Source organism: Ostrinia nubilalis, chromosome 8 (genome assembly GCF_963855985.1).
Source record: "Ostrinia nubilalis chromosome 8, ilOstNubi1.1, whole genome shotgun sequence".
Classification (NCBI taxonomy): domain Eukaryota; kingdom Metazoa; phylum Arthropoda; class Insecta; order Lepidoptera; family Crambidae; genus Ostrinia; species Ostrinia nubilalis.
In genome coordinates this window covers 9,660,890-9,684,531 of record NC_087095.1, presented here as the reverse complement: position 1 = coordinate 9,684,531, position 23,642 = coordinate 9,660,890, and the positions used below count along the sequence as shown (strand labels likewise).

At 36.2% G+C, this 23,642-nt stretch overlaps 1 protein-coding gene and 1 long non-coding RNA gene across 5 annotated transcripts in view; one reads left to right on the top strand and one right to left on the bottom strand.

Annotated features, from left to right (window-relative positions):
* The window catches only part of LOC135073879 (protein tramtrack, beta isoform-like), a 63,382-nt gene extending 52,378 nt beyond the window's left edge, over positions 1 to 11,004 (bottom strand). Inside the window, exon 1 of one of the 4 annotated variants that reach the window (XM_063968104.1) lies at positions 10,563 to 11,004. The gene's annotated coding sequence lies outside the window, so the exon portion shown is untranslated. Of the gene's footprint in view, positions 1 to 10,060; positions 10,501 to 10,562 lie in introns of those variants that run through there. The other 3 variants (XM_063968105.1, XM_063968108.1, XM_063968107.1) reach the window with 3 other exon arrangements.
* LOC135073905 (uncharacterized) overlaps positions 1 to 23,642 on the top strand; it is a 328,784-nt gene that overhangs the window by 110,882 nt on the left and 194,260 nt on the right. The gene's annotated exons all lie outside the window — the stretch shown is intronic.

Genomic DNA, 23,642 nt, shown 5'->3' with positions numbered 1-23,642 from the left:
AAGTACCGGTTGCAGTGCGAATCTTTAAGGTGCGAATGATTTTGTCCTTTCCGGGATATACTTCCACAACCACACCCAATGGCCAACAAAGAGGATGCGCATTGTCATCTTTTATAACAACAACAGAGCCCACATCTATCGGTTTGGTCACCGTATTCCACTTTTCACGGCGTTGTAGAGAAGTTAAATACTCCTGACTCCAGCGACGCCAAAAGCTTTGCACTAATTTATTGACTAACTGATAACGCGTTAACCGATTGTCAGAAATATCAGAGACATTCTCTACTGGTAAGAATTTCAGTGGAGTTATATTGAGAAAGTGATTGGGAGTGAGAGCGGATATATCAGATGGGTCAGAGCTAAGAACACACAATGGTCTACTATTCAATAAGCCTTCTATTTGTACAAGTACAGTGTTGAACTCTTCGTATGTTAACACTTGAAGACCAATAACTTTATAATGATGCGTTTTTACATAACGAACATTTATCTCTGTGATGCCGTTAAAGTGCGGACCATATGGTGGACTATGAAGAAACTTAATGCGTTGTTCAGCCAAATGTGAACTTAAATAATTTTTGTGAGAGTCAGATTCTAAAAGAGCGTAAATTTCGTCAAGCTTGCGTTTAGCGCCAATGAAGTTAGTACCTCCGTCGCTATATATCATGGAAACGGGGCCTCTTCTACAAATGAATCGACGAAAAGCGGCGAGAAATAGATCAGAGCTTAAGTCTGAAACTAACTCTATGTGTAGAGCCTTAGTTGTAAGACAGCAAAATAAACAAATATAAGCCTTCTGGCTTTTAACACCTCTGCGGCGAATGTGAGTAATAAAGAAGGGACCTGCATAATCGACCGATGTATAAACAAAGGCTTTAGCTTCTGAAACGCGAAATGATGGCAAGTCGCCCATAAGAGGGTTTGTAGATTTAGGGTTTAAACGAAAACAAATATTGCATTGATGCACTCTTTGACGTACTAAGTTACGTGCGGAAAGTATCCAAAATTTCTGTCTAAGCAGACTGAGTAGAAGTGAAGGACCAGTATGTAAATTACATACATGAAAGTAATCAACTAAAAGTTGAGTGAAGCGATGTTTAGGCGATAGAATGATTGGATGCTTTTGTCCATAGTTGAGTTGAGAGTGAGTGAGTCGACCTCCGACACGAAGTATATTATCAGAGTCAATGAAAGGGTTAAGTTTGAGAAGCGATTTGTTAAAGGGTTTATTATTTTTAATTGCGTGCATATCTTGAGTAAAAAATAGTGCCTGTATATGGCGTACTAAATAGAGTTCAGCGAGTTCTAAATCAGAGGATGTAACCACTCCGTTTGAACGTAGTATTTTAGCGAAGCGTAACACGTACACAGTAGCGCGTAATAATTTTGGGTACGTGGAAATGCGATCAATTAATCGATCGAAAAAGTGAGAGTTCGATTGAGAGTTTGTCTCTGAAACAAGAGCGATAGTTTTCTCTTCCAGTCGAACACTGTTAGATGAAACTTGAAATGGCTCGATAGGCCATTGCGAGATTGGCTGAGCTGTCCATTGAGGAGAGTGAAACCAATTTAATTGATTTAATAACGCTTTAGGAGTTACAGGTCGCGATATTACATCTGCAGGATTTTCATTTCCATTAACATGATGCCAAATTTTTGCGTTGAGTTTCGAATTAATTTCAGTAATTCTATTCGCAACAAATGTGTGAAATTTGTACGCGGGAGAATGTATCCACGTGAGAGTGACAGTCGAGTCTGAAAATGCGTAAATTGAGTTAACAGGATAACGATTCTCTATACTATCGCGAACCGATAATAAAAGATTTGTCAAGAGCAGCGCTGCGCACAGTTCAAGCCGCGCAAGAGATATTTTCTTTAAAGGCGCGACGCGCGATTTGGATGCGATAAGAAAGACTTCACCGGGTGAATCTGCATCAGAGCTCACGCGCACATAAACTACAGCTCCGTAGCATACTTCGCTGGCGTCCGCGAAGCCCATGATATTGACGTGACAACCCGCGGTGATTCCTATGTGACGAGGTATTTTTAATTGCGATAAATAGTTAATCTCACTATCAAACCGATTCCATTTATTTTTTATTGAGTCTGGAACTGGCTGATCCCATTCAAGTTCGCGCTGCCAGCATTCTTGAATTAAAAGTTTGAGAAACGCTGTCACAGGGCCTAGCAAACCCAAAGGGTCGAATAATCTAGCGGTTGCGGAAAGAATCGTGCGTTTTGTGCATTGGTCAGAGTTAGTAGAGTTAATTTTGTAAAGAAAAACGTCATCATTAGGAAGCCACTGCATGCCTATGATTTTTGTCGTAATTTCTGAGTCAGTGTCAAAATCGACGAGCTGTGGATTTTTATGCGAATCGGGAATCTTATTTATAAGCTCAGGGTTGTTCGAGATCCACTTAACCATTTTAAACCCCCCGGCCATGAACATCTTAACCATTTGATGGTAAGATTGTTCAGCTTTTTCTAACCCGTCCATCGATGAGACATAATCGTCCATATACATACAGGATTGAGCTTCAGACGCGGCGATAGGATAATTCGCGTGCTCGTCCTCAGCGAGTTGGCGAACGACACGCATAGCGAGGTAAGGCGAGCTAGAAACGCCAAAAGAAACCCTATTGTATTGATAAGTATCAATCGGTGATTCAGGATCAAATCGAAATAATATGCGTTGAAACGGGTGGTGATTTTGATCAAGCTTTACACAGAAATACATCTTTTCAATATCAGCAGATAAAGCGACTGAGAAAATGCGTAAGTTAATTAAAAGATCAAAAATATTACTTTGTAAGTTTGGGCCAGTGTAAAGAACATCATTTAATGACTTTCCAGAAGTTGTTTTACAACTTGCATCTAAAACGACTCGAGTTTTTGAAGTGAGTTTATCTGGTCGATATACTGCATGATGAGGTATATAATAATTTGGAGTATTTTCCTCTGAATTCGATGCGTTTTCGACTTTTGACAGAAAACCGCGATCGATACAGTCTTGAATATTTTCATTATAGTTAGTGCGTAAGCCCGGAGTTGAGTCTAACTTTTTCTCTAAGTTATAGAAGCGACGCCTAGCAGTAAAGTAAGAATCGCCGAGTTCTGATGGGTCGAGTTTAAATGGCAAAGAAACGGAATACGTCCCAGAGTCGTCGCGAGAATGAGTTGATTGGAAAATGTTTTCACATATTTCGTCGTCAGGGCTGATGTGTCTCTTAGTAGGTACACTTTCAAGCTCCCAAAAGCGTTGCGTGAGTGATTCTAATGAGTGCGAGTCTACATTGCAAAAGAATGCTTTATTATCATTGCGTGAATGAGCTGAGTAGCACTGAGCGCGTCCCATAGCGAGATATCCGAGCGTGGTTTCGATAGCGATGACAGAGGATTGCGGTGAAGTTATTTTATTACTACCTAAAAGAAGCGGGAATATCTCATTGCCTAACAAACAATCGATTTCAGCAGGGATATCGAAGCTGTCATCAGCCATAGGAAGACCTTGTAAATGTGATAACTGGGTTATGTCAACCTTTACATTAGGTAAATAATCGGTTATTGTATCAATGACGCGTGCGTTAATAGTGTATTTACACCTGGGATCAAAGCGTGAGGCAATTGTGAAAGATACATATCCTAGCGACACACTTTCAGACTGATCTATGCCCTTAATAGTGGTAGGTAGCGGATTGACTTTTAAGTTCAGTCGCGCACAACATTTATTTGTGATAAAGTTGCTCATCGAACCTGTGTCTAGAAACACGCGTAATTTTTGACACGTCTTATTATTGTCATAAGTATACACTGACGCGGTGGGCAATAAGACCGTGGTACTAGATTCATCAGCGATCGACGGCGTGACTGCAGAGAGAGACACATTGTTGGTTGGCATCGATTGCAACGGCGGCGTGACCGGACCGGGCGCGGACATGGACGCGTCGGTCGGCGAAAGCGTCGCGCTGCAAGTCAGCTGTTGTGACGTCATAGGTCTATTCACGTTAAAGTTATCTATATGAATAAGAGTGTGATGTTTACGTTGGCAAACTGAGCAACGATTTTGAGATTTGCAATATTTAACATTATGAAAGCCCAAACAATTGAGGCAAAAGTTACATTTTTTCACTAAAGAGTAGCGAGTTGGCGCATTTTTCGAGCGAAAATAACTGCATTTGAACAGGGCATGTTCAGGTTCCGTCTTACAAAGTTGACAATTCTTGCGTACAGCGGATGGAGTGTATGAGCCTTGCGAATTCGGTTGAGATTGAAAGTAATGTTGATTGGGTTTTACTCCAGAAGCTGTATTAGAAACAAACGACTGTGTCGGTTTCGAGTTTTTAGACTGCGATGCGAAATTCGTTTTATTATTAACGTACGGCTTATTCTGCGTAAAACATAAGCGTAAAGCATGGATTTTACTCTGTTCTTTTATAAAAGTCTTGAGATCATTAAACGTAGGCATTTTTACGTGCTTAATGGATTGTTCAAATAAATTTAGAGTGTCTTTGTCTAATTTACTGAGAGCAATATGAGTCAAAATGAAATCGGAAAGGTCATCAATCTGTAAACGTCGTAAGGCAGCTTCAGCTGAGCAATACTGTTCCAAAAATTCATCTAAAGATTGCGATTTGAAGTTTATTAACTGTTCCAAATACATAGAGGCTTGTACTCTTATGTCTTGGTATTTTTCTAATAGGTTGTTCCAAATTATGTAATAGTTCTCACCAGTAGGTGGAATACCCGAGCAAATTGTAAGTGCTTTTCCGGAAAGTTTTCCTATAAGGTATTGAGCCTTTTCACCTGGAGACAAATCAGTGTTCTCATGAATAAGCGTTTTAAAATTTTGGTAGAAAACGGGCCACTTGGAAGGGGCTCCGTCGAAAGAGACTAGTTCTAAAGGCGGTAATTTTTTTACGAAATCCTGTTTGCGACGCTCTGTGTTGGCCTTTAGTTGTGCGATGGAGCTTTGCACCGAAAGGATGTTACAGTACAAATCGTCAAACGAGTTGAGTGCGGCAAATGTAGGTTTGAGTTCCTCATCATTTTTCATATAACACAAATTAAGTTCGTCAATAGTATCAAGAAAATCCGATCTTGTTTTTTCAATCGAATGCATGCGAGACATGAAAATTTGTTCAATCTGAGGGTCGGAGACCTTTAGGCTGAGGTCGTATAGTTCCTGAACCCTCTGAAAAAGCGCTTCTTTTTTAGCTTCAAGCAAATTAATTTTGCGTTTTACTCCCTCCATTGTATTGGTAGGTGAGCAAACACACGCACGAGAGCTAGCGTTAAAAATGAGTTGAGTTGTGCGTATTTATTTATAATCCAGTAGGAAAATAAAATGCGTAGCGTAGGTATGTAAGCGAATTTGAAATTGAATTGAAATAAAATTTTAAAAGATTGAATTTAAAAAATATACGTGTTTACAAACAACGAGTTGACGTTTGAGCGAATAGTAATTTCTAGAATGTGTCAAATGTCAAACGAATCGAACTTTCCAGAAAGAATGTGTCAAACGAGCGAATTTTCTAGAATTTTCTAGAGAGTTGTCAAAATGACGGATGCGTGAAAATGTGTAGTTGTGATTTTCTGTAAGTGTAAAGGATAGGAAATGAACCATCCGGCTCGAAGGACCAGAAAGGAGTTGTAGGAGATTGGGATAGGAATGGGATGGGATACCTTCGATTGAGCAGACTCCACAGGACGGTCCAAGCTTGGTTCTTCTTTCACTTTCACAAACACTTGAATTTTTATTGAGTTGAGTTTAGCGCGCGATTTGGGTTTATTTGAATTGGTTTATTTTGGATACTTATTTAGTAATTAACGCCCAGATAGGTAGGCGAAGCGGCGCGTTGCGATGCGAGAGCGAGACTGAAGGTGGGAGGGAGAGGATAGGAAAAGGACTGTCAGAATGAGTGATAGAATAGTGTGACATGAGTTTGAATTGCATGAGGTTTTAATGCTGGCGCGTACACTATGGGATTTCTATTAGCGGACGTAGTGCGTCGTTTGTTTTCGTTCGCACCTTTCCTGTCCCACGATTAATACTATTGCATACATATTACGAATATTGGAAATATTTTACTTGTTAATTCTTAAACAACTGCAAAAGTTTGGTACTAATACATTTTAAGTAGTCGTTAATATTATACGCTTTTTAATACATATACTAGGAAATCTGCTTTTTATGAATTTATGAGTTACACCACCTAACTTTGACCGTGACTATAACGATAACCGGCGTTTTTTTGTATGGAGTTTGACAGACTTTTGACCCAGCCTTAAAGTTTCATATTTTTTTTATTACTTACTTTGCTTTGTTAATTTATGCCATAAAGGAATATTGCAAATAATTCACGTAAGTTGCAAGAGTTAAGTTGTTGATCTCCATTGAAATGGGTATAATACGAGCCCTATTCATATTTTTGAAAGTTTTGTGCGCGAATTATAATTATTATATCATAAGTTTAACATTTAAAATTTATATACACATAAAACGCGGTACATAAGGCGAACTTAATGCCATTCAGCACTTTCCTCTAGATAACCTTATGGTCATACTGAAAGTAATAAATAGTTATGTTTGATATTAATATGAGGAAATGCATGGTAACACTGATTATGTATGGCTCCATACTCTAAAGCTAGTAAGACTGCAATGGCTGATAACCTTAACCGAACAATGTTGTTATCAGATAGGCCATTCTATCTTCTCTGAAGGACACGATATGTTTTATTGCGTAACATAACAAAGGAAAGTGCATGAAATTATTATTTAGTTATATAAATCCGCTACAATAATTTTCTTTTTCTTACGAAATGATGGCCATGAAATTTCATTAAAAATTACTTTTGATTGATAATGTTAATGGATGACTTTAAAAAATATGGATTGATGTTTTGATCGTTGATAATTTTCCATGAAAATGCTCTGAAAGAATGTCTTTCAAATTCTAAAGTTTGACTTACAAGATCTTATAAAAGCAGAATAATTTAGTTTTTCGGAATAAGACAGTAAGTGCTAAAACTGTTATAGAGACATAGGACATTCCCATAATCCTTACCCATTTTAGAGATATTGAAGTGCACTATTTAATAAAAACATTAAATCGTTTTAAAATACTACGCTCTATTCGAATTTGATGTAATCTGCTTAGTATCTCACTAAATTTTAATCCGTAGCAATTATCGTTAAAACATTGGTTTGTTTGATTGTGCTATTGACTATCACGACAACTGACTGAATTTCAAAAAAGAGGCACGTGTAAAATGTTAGTAAGCATGTTTTTTGCCAATATTGTTTACATTTTTACCTTAATTTTGCAGTTGTGCATTGTTTTCTTTTCCTTGGCTGTCATTACATGCATTCAATATTAACTTTCGTTCATTTTTTTATATAAAAAATATACCTATTTTATGTTTAATTCTAATCTTTTCTGCCACAAGTCCTATTTTGAAAAAAACATTGCAGTCAACAAGAAATAAAGTTAAAAACACGTGCTTTGAGTTTGAAAAACCACATCGTAGCACATCGACAAAAGATAGTGACAATGTTGAGGCATTTATTGCTATAGCTCTTTCAGTGACCTAGCATCATCTCTATACTAAATTGCAAGTCTATTCATCAAGTGGTTTCTGAGAAAATTGCCTGTGACAAACATACAAGTGAGTGATGGAGTGATGTATGATATGTTCATACATAAGTACTTCAATTTCATTTGGGATCCATAGAATTGAAGCAAAACCGTAGTGGGATAAGTAGTAAATAGAGATTTTAGACTATAATCTGAGTAATCTTTCATCATATTTAATAAACGGCTCAAATCCTTGAAAAAGGACGTTCAGTTTTTCTGAATTTGAGTATCAATTGAATCGAATATACAGCTTTGCCTTGTTTTCATTTAAAAAAAAATATCTTCTATATCTATGTATGCTTGTATTGAATAGGCTTCGAAACTACTGAACTGATTTGAAAAAATATTTTACTGTTAGATTTTTTTTTCTGAGTAACATAGGCACATTTTTATACCTATATCAAACCGTGCGAAGCTGGGGCGGGCCGCTAGTTACATGTTACTATTACTATCACCAATTACCTAAATCTAAACTAAGCAGATCTTCAATTAAGTTCAGCTAGTTAGTTATTTACATTAACTCTACATCTTTATGATATTAAGCTCTAAGGCTGAGCTGCACCACCTAACTTTAACAGTAACTATAACCGGTGTTTTTTGTAAGGAGTTTTGACAGTTTTTTGACGTTTATCAAAGTTAAAGTAAGATAGTGCACCCAGCCTAACAATTAACACTATTATTTTTCCTTAGCGGAACTGAACCCATCACCGCGGTTGGTTTTGTATTTCGGCTAGTGAACCATCGGAACTAACGATCGTCTTATGATTTGTAAATTAAAATAATTAAATTTATAATAATTTAATACAAAACAATGTCTCGTATACCAATAATTGGCCAAAAAGTTTACTCTAACCTTCAGAAAACTGCAAATTTTAATCATCAAATATTACAAAATGTAGAGACTAATAAATATAGAAATTCAAAACAGTTTATGTTATAGATAAATATTGAAATCGCCTCAAATAAACGCGGTTACTAAGTATATTTTAAACGAGATCTCTTCAGGTCTATTATTTATTTAAAAGTTACAAAATATTGCGAGCTTTAAGCTTCTTGAAGCATTTGACTGACTTGCTATTTAATGCACAAAATACTTTTCTTCTAATCCTCTAGTTCAGCTATAAAAGGTCCCTTTATTAAGGCTGAGTTGCATCACCTAACTTTAACCGTAGCTATAACGATAACCGGTGTTTTTTGTATGGAGTTTGACAGATTTTTGACGTTTGTCACAGTTAAAGTAAGATGGTGCAACCCAGCCTAAGTTATGGAATAAGAAAGTAATTGTTGCAGTTTAAGGAGTAGCTAGTTGAATGCAAGAATAAAATACGAGTGCTAGAGACAGGTGAAGAGAGTGCACTATCGATAAGGGATAATAAAAAATAGCTACATAATCAAATTTTAAAAACAGCATGCCTATATCTCAACTAGATAACTCTATAAGGCAACATGTCCATAAATTGTGTTGTTAACAACATATCCTTTAATGTTCATTTATTATTTATTGTAGTAAAAGCTCGCCAAAAGCTATTCATCTTTTACATGTTTGTTAAAATATGTAAAAATTTCTTTGTTTTAAAAACATTTAAATCTTTCAAATAAAATAAAATTATTAAAAATAATGTTCTACATCGCCAAACTATTAGATTTTCATACAGAATACTTACAGGTAATGAAATAATGACCACGATGCAATCATTATGGAATAACCTGTGTAATACCGTAGTTACAATAATTTTTCAACATATAACTATAACTCCTCTAGTGAGAAAAACGTTAAAGTATTTAAGAGTACAATATATCTATACTGCTACGTTTCTTTACTTAAATACAATTGTATGTATTTGAGCAGTATTTTTTAAGCTAATACCTACTTCCTAAATTATTGGTAAAAGAAGACGAACAAAAGAAATTAATACTATTTTGTTTTTTGACAAAGTAGGCTTCTGTAAAAGTGTCGAATATCTACCTGCATGCATTTTAATATTACTTTAAAGTCTTAAATTATTACTAGTACTACAGTACAATACAGTTCATTATCTTTAATTACAAAGAAACTACTACTAGTAACAAACTACCCTTAAGAATTTTCACTAAAATATTACGTAATAAACTAAGGACAAATTATGCAACCTAAGAATAAAACTTTACAGATATATCAGTTTGGAATCTATGACGTATACTCGTCTACTTTGTATTTAAATTCATATTCAACGTATCAAGATAACAGATTAACAGATAAGGAAGGAGATTTGGAAGGTGCATCTAACAATTTATGTAACATGCCTTTATATGGAAGAAGAAAAGCGACGGATGCAGTTTGACAACAGTGTTCTACCAGACAGACTATGTAAGTCTAATTAGAATTATTTTTTTATTATTTACTAGATAAGATGAAAGTTGAAACTAAAACTAATCTCACTAACTTATGTTGCACACGTTCAAACACTACAAATGCAAAATAATACTAGGGGCTGTAGAATACAAAACAAATTATAGAAAGGCAATGAAATTTTGCCGGTAAAAGGGTACGCGCTTATCTCTCTGATAAATTGCATTGATTAGCGTCGTGACCGAAATGTGAAGTTTCAGTGCAATATCGGATTAGCCGATTAGAGCGTCGCGTCGCTATGCAATAGTTATGCCTATGGATATGCAACTAGTATCAGTTAAAAGTGTTTTGCATAGAACATAACAAAATTATTAGAAAACAAACAAGACAATGGAAACCGACTCTATCAACAATACGTTCAGTTCAGTTTTCGTTACAAAACTTTTCAAACTTTTCTTTTGTATCCTTAAAATTGCAAAACAACGAACTTTGTGTTGTTAGCAAAGAAAACTTTCGGTCATGCGTAAGTCTGATATGGAAATTTGCGTGAGTCACTGGTTAACGCTGACGTACCCTTTCACGTGTTTCGGACCTACCTGTGGTGTTACGACGTGTAGCGTGCGCGTACAGCTGAAGTGCAGGGGTGCGCTATGGCGCGCTGGCGGCGGCGGACGGCGCACAAACACTCACATTCAAATATTCGTCTAACCTTGATGCGAATCGGCGCACTCCGGGTTCCATCCGACGGTCGTCAATACAGACGGGCTGAAGGGCTCGCTTCAGGTGAAACAGTGAAAGCGACACTGGTGATCGTGAGGTTGTGGTGCGTATCGGTCGAGATATCGCGGCGCGGGCGTCGGGCCGGACGGCAGGCGCATCGGCGCGCCGCCACCGGCGGTGGTCTCGCAGGGCTGCGGCGCGTCGGCCGCGCTACATGTCACGGTGCGGCGAGCGCGCTCTTCGCGCCGTGTTCACCGACTCTCAGTGCCGTCGCCGTCCTACTGTCTGCCCGCGGCCGGGACGGCGGCGCGCGTTGCACCGCCCCGCTGCACTCCGCCTGCCCCCCGCCGCGTGCCCCCTCGCGACCCCCTCCTCACGCCGCGCACCCGCCCCGCCCCGAAGAATTTTCCGCATCGGGCGGGAAAAATCGATTGTGCAGCGGGCCCCGAATAATTTCGGCAAGACGCACGGCGCCCTTGCGTCCTCGCGCTGCCCGCTCGCGCCGAGACGGTCAAGCGCACGCCTTTCACTCCTCGTCCGTCGTCTGCTTAACACCGAATTTTGCTCGTACTTTGTTGCACAAACACCACTAATTTAGTTGCGTGCACTCATGTCTAGACGTCTATGACCTAGAATTATATAGATAGGCGTCTGGTTACCGGTTTTTATAATGCCAAATTTGAAGGCATCAACTATATCTTAAATCATTATTCCTATGATTGGAATGATTCAATGTATATTTATTTAAAAAACAAGGCAGCCAATGCAAATTAAGTAATATAGCTGATGAGAAATCCGAGACCAAACTCTTGGACTAATTAACCACGTCTTGCACAGTGACTAATCATTTGTCACCAATCAGTCTCGGCCTGACACCGCGTTCAAAAACCAATCTCTCCAATGACTGCTTTTCTAAATAAAAAACAATAAAATTGATACTTCCTTATATTAAGTGTCTTGGATGCGCGAGCGCCACCAAACGACTACGAAAATCAGAGGCCCTAGCAAGTCTTATTCTTAATAAATCGCTTAGCGAAAGTTGGCACAAAGAACCGGGAAAATCCGACCATGCTAAATACTTACAATAGATAAATTTTTAGTACTTTCGAAAGCGTAACTACGTGCTGATTGTATTTAGTTTGGAAAAAGCATTTCGGCCAGACAATTTTGGTGAAACAAAAAGTTTTTAAAGAAAAAGGTAACTACCTCAAACTTATAGGCTGTCATATTTTTCTATCAATTATTTAAAAATACGAGACAAGGAGAGAAAAATATTATCTTCTATACTTATAATAAATCTGTAGAGAGGTCAATTCTGTACATGAAATATATTTTCAAAATAACTATCAGGGGGTGATTAGTGATCGATACTGATGCCAAAAATGCAATCAGTAAAATTTTTGTCTGTCTGTCTGTCTGTCTGTCTGTCTGTCTGTATGTTCCTTATAGAAACAAAAACTACTCGACGGATTTTAACGAAACTTGGTACAATTATTCTTCATACTCCTGGGCAGGTTATAGGATACTTAGGAATTCCCACGGGAACGGGCATTAGCGGGAAAATCCTTTTGTATGAAAAATCTAAACCGCTTAAGTTAGACGCTTGAAATTTGGCAAGCAGGTACCTTAGTAAACTTAAAGCTTAGTTACAACAGGATATTGCAAAATTCCTACGGGAACGGGAATTAGCGAGAAAAAACATTTGTATGAAAAAATCTAAGCCACGTAAGATAGACGCTTGAAATTTGGCATGCAGGTACCTTAGTAAATTTAAAGCTTAGTTACAACAGGATATTTCAACATTCTCACGGGAACGGGAGTTAGCGGGAAAAAACATTATTGTATGAAAAAATCTAAACCGCGTAAGTTAGACGCTTAAAATTTAATAAGGGACGTAGCTTAGGTACCGTAGAGGTGCACTAAGAAAGGAATTCCCGAAATTCCCACAGGAACAGGAATTACCGGGAAAATCCTTTTGTATGAAAAATCTAAACCGCTTAAGTTAGACGCTTGGCGCATAAATTTGGCATGCAGGTCCCTTAGTAAACTTAAAGCTTAGTTACAACAGGATATTGCGAAATTCCAACGGGAACGGGAGTTAGCGGGAAAAAACATTTGTATGAAAAAATCTAAACCGCGTAAGATAGATGAAGGGGGTGAAACGGGATCCACGCGTACGAAGTCGCGGGCGGCCGCTAGTATTAAATAATTCGTAGTAATGTATATTAACCGTAGCGTATAGCTGTAGGTAGATATTATGTGTAGATTAGGTTAAAAAACTTACGTCACCTTGTCAATATGACGTATTGATTTCTGTAAAAAAAATAAGTACGCGTAACTTACATAATAAACTTCAGAAACATTAGTCTTGACAATCTTCAAAATAATAAATGTAGTTGAAGTGGTATTATGCAAAACTGATCAAACAAAGCATTGGAACTTTCCAGTCGGCAATTAGGCGACTTACAAATACTAAAAATGTGTTGCACAGCATTAGATGCGTCCAAATATTTCACGCGCTACCTCCACAGCTACATCAAGCCATCAATTTAGCATTTAATGTAGTTGTGATAGATGTTATTTTACAACGAAACTGTGGAACTGTGCTATAGCAATGAAATAATATTGACGCGTGTAACTTTTTCATATAAACGCATCCTCTCTGAAAAAGTACCTGCACGTGTAACTTTTTTACATGATTTTTAACGGGAATATGACCTGGAAAGCTATCACCACCGCAGTCACAACTGTCGGCACTACAACAGTTGTCGATGACTTGTCTAAGTAATACTTTCAATTAATTCTTAGACCTTTTTCTTAATGAAGCTAATTTGATACTCTACAAAAAATACAATGGTTGGCAGGATTATTGATTAAACTGAGCCTAGAATTATCTTCGTGCCACTGTTTGAATTGTAACTTTGCAATAACTTAATGAAAATTGTGAGTAACTTAAGAGGGGATCATAGAATAATTGGACGCGACAAAAAGGATCATGTCGATATAAACTATACAAAATAAATCTGTCATCATGATAAATTTAGGCAAGGATTTACAGTAGCTTCTCTTATAATACAATTATATAAACTATTTCTAGTCAAACTAGATCTATCGCCAGGTTTTTGCCAGTGCATTAAGTCATTCACCGTCTGGACTAAGGCTACCTAGTTGCGTGGGCCAGCCCGATTGAGTCAAGATTTAACGCTTGCGTTGTTGTGATTTTTCATTTTTAGAAAGTTTTTATTTTAAAACTATTTTTTTGTGTTTTCGCAATTCCAATGAAACCGAAACTAGTAATTCATGTATCGGATTCCTGCTAACATTTCACGAACCCTTAGTAAAATATTTAACTAAATAATTTGTGTAATTTATTTTTAACTTTCGCGTTGCGTGACGTGATGATTATTAAATGTAAATGGTCAGGCAAAGTAAAGCATGATCGTGTTAATTCCCGTTTTTCAGTCTAATGATCTTTATGCAATCAACTATCAACACCTCAAACAAACTCATTCATTTGTTTCGACGATACGTATTTCGTTTTTATTAAAATTTATTAGTGGCTGTTAGTATAGAAGTTACGTTTCTTCTGTTTTCTTTTAACCTAGGAAGACTTTCAAACGCACGACAAACGTCTGTTTCAAAACGCCTAATTTGAAAGCGCCCTTAGTTAAGTTCATTTTATTTTGAAGAATGTAGAGGCACAATTTCATATTTATTTAATTTCCACTAAAAACTGACACTTAGGCTGAGTTGTACCACCTAACTTTAACCGTAACTATAACGATAACCGGTGTTTTTGTATGGAGTTTGACAGATTTTCGATATTTGTTAAGGTAAGATGGTGCAACTCAGCCTTAATGACATAAAATGACTATATCTTTTGGGTTTTATCATAGCTAACGTCTATGCCAGACAAAATTTAATTTGGATAAGATAAGATTACATACATAATACAGAAAGCATACGTTACTTAAAAACCAGTCTAAAAGCGGTCTAATCCCAAAATAGCTGCTCAGTATCGAAAGTAGTTTGATCTAGTAAAAGAATCACTTATTCAGATAGTCCGGAAACAATTTGACGCATAATACAAGTATCATTATGGTTTATCTTTTTTTACACCTCCGTTAGAATTGTAAGTAATACATACAATTTGATATTTCTGTTCCTTATATAGTTTTAACATTTTGACAAAGGAAATGTTAAAAATGTTTTAGTGGTTCATTCTTACACTACTATCCAACGATATAGGTACATATTTTACTGAGTTATTTTAAAGAGACCATGATGTTGGGCTTCAGAAGACGTCGATCTGAACGAGTTATGTTAGACATAATTATGGATGTTCTAAGATCCAGGTTACAAAAAAAATTGAAAAAAAAAAACATTCATAATCATGATTGAGACTCATTGATTTAATTTCACTATTTAGTCCAACCACACGATATCTATACTAATATTAAAAAAAAATAAAACCGACTCCAAAAAACCTACACTAAAAAGTAGAAAAATAATTACTAATTACCTACTTATTCATTAGGACGAATTAATATTTATGTAGGTATACCATGATTGATACTTCTGGAGTCGGTGCTAAGATTATGAAACAGGTAAAGTTTGTCTGCACCGACTCCAAAAGTATCAATCATGGTATACCTACATAAATATTAATTCGTCCTAATGAATAAGTAGGTAATTAGTAATTATTTTTCTACTTTTTAGTGTAGGTTTTTTGGAGTCGGTTTTATTTTTTTTTATAAAATTTTACTTATTTCTTGCTTTTTAGTTAACTAATTATTACCTTGATGTTACCAGTGAAGGTAGGCAGTACATTAAGACCATATTCTTCATGTCTAGTGTAAAATAATATACCCTATAAAATACAGGTTACCATATAAGAAACCTAAAAAGACCTTAAACCATCAGCCCACCTTAAAAACATGAAAGAATACAACTGTTGGTCTATTTGTACTTATAATATTTAAAGAATTATCCTCCAACTCCTAAGCATTAAGGAGTTGTACCTACCATGACCAGTTCATCGTGATGAGATGATGAATATCTGATGTAAACACTTGAATAACTTTAGAAACTATGCTTATCTATAAAATTAAAAGAATTATCCTCCAACTCCTAAGCATTAAGGAGTTTTACCTTCTATCATCAGCTCATCAATATGAGATCATGATTTCCAGGAGCAAATACTTGAATAACTTAAGAAAAAGTTTGAAAAACGATATATGTGCCTATAAAATTTGAGGGTTGCCCTCGATTTCCCTAGGATCCCATCATCAGATCCTGACTTGGTGACAATGGGACCACCTCAGAAGTGTACCCTATCGAACAAAAAAAGAATTTTGAAAATCGGTCCACAATTGACGGAGTAATCGGTGAACATACATAGAAAAAAAAAACATACATACAGTCGAACATATAACCTCCTCCTTTTTTGAAGTCGGTTAATAAAGAGGTAAAGTTTGTGTTTGTATATTTGTTAAATTGTAAGGTTTGATCTCGGGATCTACTGAACCGATTTTAAAAATTATTTTACCAATAAAAAGCCACATTATTGCTGTGTCATCCCAACTAATATTATAAATGCGAAAGTAACTCTCTGTCTGTCTGTCTGTTACGCTTTCCCGCTTAAACCTCGCAACCGATTTTGATGAAATTTGGCATAGAGATAGTTTGAGTCCCGGGAAAGAACATAGGATAGTTTTTATCCCGGTTTTTGAAACAGGGACGCGCGCGATAAAGTTTTTCTGTGACAGACAAAATTCCACGCGGGCGAAGCCGCGGGCGGAAAGCTAGTAGGTTATATAAAAAACCGAAAAATTCCACGCGGGCGGAAAGCTAGTAACTTATAATTTTGAGCGTTGTGTGTAAATACGAACCTTGAACTCTAACGCCAGGTTACCTACTTCGGTAGAAAATACGTTTGTCTTATTGAATTTTTCGAAATTTTAACTCTTAGACTAATATTGTAAGAATATTGTAAGTAGTGTTAAGTATACAAAATGCATTTTCACGCAAATTATTCTGATATTATTCTCGAAAAGCGTGTATTTCTTTTCAGATAGTGAAATCCAACTAAACTTGAAATTATGACTATTCAAGGGATTCTATTGTCCTGGAATTTTTTGACCCATATCCTATGGGTCGGTCAAATTCACTTATACTGGTGATTTAGATTACTTTTTGTCCGAAAATAAAGTGACAATACACTAACAACAACGTAGAAAAACGCTTGTTTGAAATGAATTTTTCACGCAAAGCCATCCATGACTATTACGGGACTGGATTCGGTGGCAATTGATTTAACGAGAGAATGGCACTTACTTAAGAAGAAACAGGGCAGGAACTTCCAGTGGAAAAAAACTAAAGTATAGGCTAATAACACGATCAGCATTATAGAAATACCGTCTCTTGCTCTCTGCTTCACCCACGTGAATTTCCATCTTTCATGGAAAAATGCACTTTTGTAAAATTCTCCATGCAAAACGGCAATTTCATACTTTTAACATCTAATATTTAAATTCTTTCAGAGAACATTTGTGGTGGCTTCTATGAATGGCTGAATTTCCTCATTAAATGATACATTACGTGATATGCGTTACCATGTTACGCTCACGTTAGACAATGCGCTGAAATCTATTCGAAGGTCACTGTATTTCAGCACAGTTTTACAGTATTGTATTTTTTACGCTCATTACGAGTATTTCAATGTAATGGTTGTTGTGGCGGATACCTGAGTTTTCATGTGACGCAAATATTTTTCAAAAATAGATATACCTACCTACCTTAAGCAAAAAAACATGGAATGAGAAGTTTCTCGTAGCTTTACTTTGAAGTAAATGTATATTTTTTAAGGTCGTTGTGGAAATTCGTTTTACTTATTTCACACCTGCTTTTTAGTAGTTTTAAGTGTACACATGAGTCTTCGATATGCCCACGAGACTAGGGCTTCCTAAGAGACATACCACACGATGCGTTGCGGAATGTACTTAAAAGGCATTCTTGTTGTGGTGCTTTCACGCAAGTTATCTACGCGTATGCTTTTATGGCTTTTGCAGAACCTCGTAACCGAGTGGAATACCCACTAAGACCTCGTGATCTTGGATCAGCTAAGCTTCACCTTACGCCTTCCCATGTTTTCAGGAATTTCTGCCTTCATTTGAAACGAAATCTCCGTGTATGAAACCCGTGCTTATCACCCTCATAATTTGTCCCCCAGGATATTCTACCCCGCAACCGCTGGCAGCAATGCAGTTTGGTACGTACACAAACCTCTACGTCAGGCATCAGACAATCGGAAATGGGCTTTCTTTGTAAAATAAATATAAAAAAATTATCTCTGCAAAATTAATGTTCAAATGAGCTGAGAATAATGTACCTGTCTGAGTGTCTGAGGCAACCGATTTTTGACTTGCGACACGGAATACTTAATAGGATTCAATAAGACCGTGTCTGGCAGCCCACATTTTATATCTACCTATCCTGGTTGACCTACTACTGATCACAATTATTTAGGTAGCAATTATTACAAAAAAAAATTAAGGGGTGAAAGGGAAATCAAAGTTTGGTGTGTGAAACAAGGGTTTGAATTATGAACGTGTATCGCTTGAAATGTATGACTAAAATGCATAGCTGAGTTTTTGGCTAACAAAAGATTCTTTTTATTGTAGGGTTAATGAGCACATTTTGTGTAACCTCCCGAAATCGACGCAGGGAAAGCAAGTTACAAAAGATAGTTTTACGTTAAATAATGTCTAAGTTGACGGAGTAAGTACAAGTTAAATAACATGGTTAACGATTTTACTTACCTAGTGAATCGAGAAATTGAACACCGGGGGACTGTTGTAATTTTCTACGAATCCAAAATTTGCTTGCTGGAAAAATGTTGTACAAATAGAATGTTACATTTTAAACAACAGCAGTGTCGTGTGCATAATTCGTAGATTTGTGATACAATACGTTGGTAAAAAAATTTAAACGCATGTTTACGCCTCAGTAAGTACCTACTTTGACGTCGTGTTTTTGGAAGGAGAATAATATAGAATAAAATATAGTTAATATCACGAATTAACATTTTGTAGATATCTTATGATCAGTTTAGAAAGCTCGTAGCCTTCTTGTTAATCTTCACATAAAAAGTTATCTTTGCTATGGAAAAATTTTAAGAAAAATTTTGCATGATCATGAATGAAGACAATCATAAATGCCGTAAGACACGTAAACAAGGACACAAAAACAGAACACATAAATGTAGTGTAGCCTTTCAGTTATTTGTGACATCGTTTTCTCAAACTCCACATAAACTTTTCCAACACTCTTAAGACCTAAGCAATAAAGTGCTTTGCATACGATTTTCTTCATTAATCACACCCAGCACAATTGGTGTTGTACGTGCAATGTTTCCATTTTGTGGGTGGCAGTGTAGCACGGCGTGACAGTGTTTTGCTGGGAGCGCTCGCGCACTCAGCACGCAGATTCTGAGAACGGTTTACGTGTGACCCGCCCGCCAGCACGGATTTCGCACTTACTTACTCGTACCTATCGTATGTTATGTTTACGACAGCAATACTAAAAGTGGATTTTGATGTATTCTCTAAGATATTTTTCATAGCTCTGAATGATTTGTAGCTTTTTTGCAACGTGTCGTTATGTAGGTTTATCATGCCCGTATTCACAAACATTACTATGAGGTCTCACAGTGCGCACACATCAACCAACCACAAAGCTCTATTCAACGCTGTGCATTCGATTTGCTGCTTCACAAACATTGTTTGTGCATACGGCCTTGTAGAGTCAATTTAAGAGAAAAACAAGATCACTGGATATTGATTGACTTGATTCCATATTTTACGTGTAGGTAGTGTCTGTAGCGTAGTACTTACTGAGAAGTGTCAATAAAAGCAAGATTTAATCACAATAGTATCTTTTCCCATAAACTTTGTAAATGCGTCATCGTTTGCCTTTTGATTGCCTATCATGTTTGTGTACAAATGATTGGTATGAACTTACATAGCACGGTGTAGTTACATGGGTTATTATGAGATTTGGATTACGATTGAAAAAAGAGCTAACAGTGTTAAGAGACTTGCCGTCCAGGAATTTGGTCTCTGTGACTGTACGCCTCTTTCTCATATTATTTTGAAGCTAACGAGAGACAATCTCGTTGGTCAAGGTTCAATACTTAATGCTAAGGTGTCGGATATTTTATTTATAATACAACATACTATCATACAAAACCGTGAAGATATCAGTGCTAGAGCCATACCCATAAGTCACTCTTAGTTATTTAATTAGCTTTGAGAATTCTTCACAAGATATCTCGTGCAATACGAAAACGTAACAAAAAGATAGAGCTACTTTCAGATTCAATATAAGCATAGATTAGTAGGTGCCAGACATAGTATAGCCAACTTACGCAAATCTATTTTTAGATTGTGCTCGGGGCTTAAGTATATCGTTTCTTAATTCATTATTGCAGCAGTTTCGAGCTTCGTCTAGCTGTCAGGAAGTGAAAGAGTGTGTTTAGATCTTAATAAGATAAAATACAAAAAGCAAAATTATAATAGAACACGTCATGATACTCGAGCTCTACGTTTTTTTAACAAAGAAACTTGCGCCCGTATTCACAAACGATGCTTGCTTAAGTGAAGCAGCAAATCGAACGCACAGCGTTGAATAGAGCTCTGTGATTGGTTCGTGTGTCACCCTGTGCGTCCACGCGCACTGTGAGACCTCATAGTAATGTTTGTGAATACGGGCGTTACTTTAGAGCTTTATGTGCCATACGTTACCTAAATTTGTCTTAATCAGGAGTTGAACCCGGAACTCACCGCAAACTTAACACATCATCTTGTCACATAGCCTATTGAAACAGTTATATTTGGAAAAAAATCTATAATCCAACGAATGATTTGATGACTTAAATGCTTAATTTGAGTCACGACATCATTTCAATTTAATTCTGCCTGTCATGTCTACTAAGTAATAAAAATTTCTTGACTAAGTACTTATAAATATAGGTGAATTTATCTTCGAATTCAAAGCTTAAAATTATAGAAAAGACAATCGTGTCTAAGATATTCCTTCTCTTAGCAGACTGGTTGTCTCCATGCTTTTATCTCTGAAAACCCATTTTACAATCTAAATATATACAGTGTGAGTCACGTTAAAGTGTACATATGAAAATAAATGAAACTAGACCTATTTTTATCGACAAAAAAGAGGTCAAAAAATTTTTGAGATTTTTTTAAAAAAATTTATAGATTTTTTTTTCTTCCAATTACTTATTGTAAAGAAAACGTAATAACTTCTAAACTAAGCGGTATATCCTGATAAAATAAAAACAGTAATAATGCTAAATAACAGGCGATACTAAAAAAATACATAAAATACACAACAAGTGCGAGTCGGACTCGCGCACCGAGGGTTCCGTACAAACCTGCAAGGTTTACAAAGTTCGTTCATTACGACAATCGAGTCATAACTATGGTATTTTTATTGCAAAATGAAATTCATAACATTACAATGGGGAAAGATGGAGGAGCATAAATTTAAGACAAAGATCTCTTTATCGTTTGTCATTGCTGTAACTAAAATTATGTTTACAATCACAATTTTTTTGGTGGTATAACTACTTAAAATTTTAAGCTTTTCGGAATTTTTCTGTTACCTGTGCTGTAAGCTATTGCTTCTTACCAAATTTCGAGATTCTATGTCAACGGGAAGTGGTCTTTAGGTTTTAATTCCCTTGCGTGTAGTTGCGAGTTTCAAAATATGCGGTATCAATGGTTGTACTTTTGCGTTTTGCGTTTTTGTGTTGACTTAGAATTTTTTTTTTCACGGGTTAAAGGCAATTAGATCTAAGTATTTCATATGAATTTCAACTTGATAGCTCTACGCGTTCATGAGGAAAAAAGTAATAAGTTTATATTTATTAAAAAATATATATTTTGTAATGTAACTAAAAATTAAAGGTTTTCGGAATTTTTCCTTTATGTGTGCTATAAAACGTTGCTTCATGCCAAATTTCAAGATTCTAGGTCGACTGGAAGTACCCTTTAGGTTTTGATTCCCTTGCGAGTACCTACTTGCGAGTTTCAAAATATGCAGCTTAAATTGCTGTTTCTTTTGATTGCGTTGACATAGAAGTTTTATTTTGTTACAGCTTAAAGGTATTATAGACCTGAGTATTTGGTATGAATTTCAATTTAATACCTCTACGCGTTTATGAGGAAATGGGTAGTAAGTTTAAAATTATTAAAAAAATATATATTATGTGATGTAACTAAAAATTTATGGTTTTCGTAATTTTTCCTTTATCTATGCTATAAGACGTTGCTTCGTACCAAATTTCAAGATTCTGAGTTCACGGGAAGCACCCTGTAGGTTTTGATTCCCTTGCAAGTGTCGAAAATTTGCGGCATAAACGGCTGTATCTTTTGATTGCGCTGGCTTAGAAGTTTGATTTTTTCACAGCTTCAAGGGACAGTAGACCTGAGTAATTGATATAAATTTCAGCTTCATACCTCCACGCGTTCCTGAGAAAAAGGGTCTTGACAGACGGACGGACGGACAACAAAGTGATCCTATAAGGGTTCCGTTTTTTCCTTTTGAGGTACGGAACCCTAAAAAGGCCAACAAATAATAAAAAATGATACTTTTTGAAAAAAATCTGCTTTTAAATTCGTGTTTTTTTTGTTATGTGATAAATTTCTCCAAAAAATGCCCCTATAACAGGTAGTTTTTATTACTTTATATTATTCTCTATCGTATTATCTTTGTAAAACCAAAAATCGCATGTCTCTATCCCTATCACAACATTTGCTATGATCGTTTGAACAAAGGCCTGCCACAACATTATTCTCCGCTACAGGTAGAGACAATTTTAATTTTAACTAAAATGCTTATTTTACTTCGAAATCTTTTGTTTTTATTTAAATTCTAACTTGTCTTTATCAAAATTACAAATCTAGAGCCATTTTCAGTTTCGTTGTTAACGAAGCTTTGAATGGCGCGCCCGGAGAGGCTTAGTTCAAACGATCATTGTAAACGTTGTGATAGTGATAGAGACATGCGATTTTTGGTTTTACGAAGATAATACGATAGAGAATAATACAAAGTAAAAAAAAACACCTGTTATAGGGGCATTTTTGGAGAAATTTATCAAATAACCATAAAAACACGAATTTAAAAGCAGATTTTTTTCAAAAAATATAATTTTTTATTATTTGTTGGCCTTTTTTGTGTATTTTATGTATTTTTTTAGCATCGCCTGTTATTTAGCATTATTACTGTTTTTATTTTATCAGGATATACCGCTTAGTTTAAAAGTTATTACGTTTTCTTTACAATAAGTAATTGGAAGAAAAAAAAATCTATAAAAAAATAAAAAAAATCTAAAAAATATTTTGACCTCTTTTTTGTCGATAAAAATAGGTCTTGTTTCATCTATTTTCATATGTACACTTTAACGTGACTCACACTGTATAACTCAAAGATCACTGACTGACTGACTGACTGGCTGACTGACGTAGTGATCTATCAACATACAGCCCAAACCACTGGACGAATCGGGCTGAAATTTGGCATGCAGGTAGATGTTATGACGTAGGCATCCGCTAAGAAAGGATTTTACGAAACTCCACCCCTAAGGGGGTAAAACGGGATCCACGCGTACGAAGTCGCGGGCTGACGCTAGTTGAAAATAAAATCTTCAGACTTTGAAAGCAATAAATAAAAGACCAAGAATTAGCGAAAAAGTGACGTAGCAGCTTGTCTTTGCCAGACAAATTAATACTATGAGAAAGACGCATAAAAAGTATGTCAATAGATTGGTGGTGTCAACTACCTAGTTAAAATATTACCCTGGGCTTAAGTTCAGTCACGGTACACACGTATGCTAACGGCTATCAGTTTGTATAGATTTATGACGACGCTGCACCCAC